A 526-nucleotide genomic window follows, 5' to 3' on the forward strand; every position below is an offset into this window, starting at 1 on the left:
TGGTCGGTCCGGTATGAGGGGTGGTGTTGCCTTTTTGGGGGGGGTTTGTGGCCCCCTTATTGTGTGTATGGAAGTGCATGTTTGCTTGTGAGGTGCATGTGTATGGGGGGTGTCTATAGGCTGTGGTATGGTGGGGCAAGGGACTGTATGGAGGGGTCCCTATGTTATGTAGTTTATGACATCCATAGGAGGGGGGGCCTGTATGGGTCTCTTAGACTGTGATATGGGGAGCCTCTAGGATGTGGCATGGGGGGTGGGGCTGTATGGTGGGGTCTCTTTGGTATGATGAGCCCTGTATAGAGGGGTAGCTATAGGATAGGTGTGTGGGGAGGGGAGCCCAGTGTAGTTTAGGGGTCTCCACGTGCTGATTGTTTGGGGTATCTGAGATGGTGAGTGAATTTCTATTTTGGAAGTTCTGGTGGCTGTTTTGGACTCTGTATGGTGTGCAGGAAATGGGAAAAGAAAAAGTAAACATGTAATTTGAAATCTCTCTCCACCTGCTGCATTCTTATTCATGCCTATGGGA

Source organism: Nanorana parkeri, unplaced genomic scaffold, assembly GCF_000935625.1.
Source record: "Nanorana parkeri isolate BGI_ZX_2015 unplaced genomic scaffold, ASM93562v1 scaffold4502, whole genome shotgun sequence".
NCBI lineage: Eukaryota > Metazoa > Chordata > Amphibia > Anura > Dicroglossidae > Nanorana > Nanorana parkeri.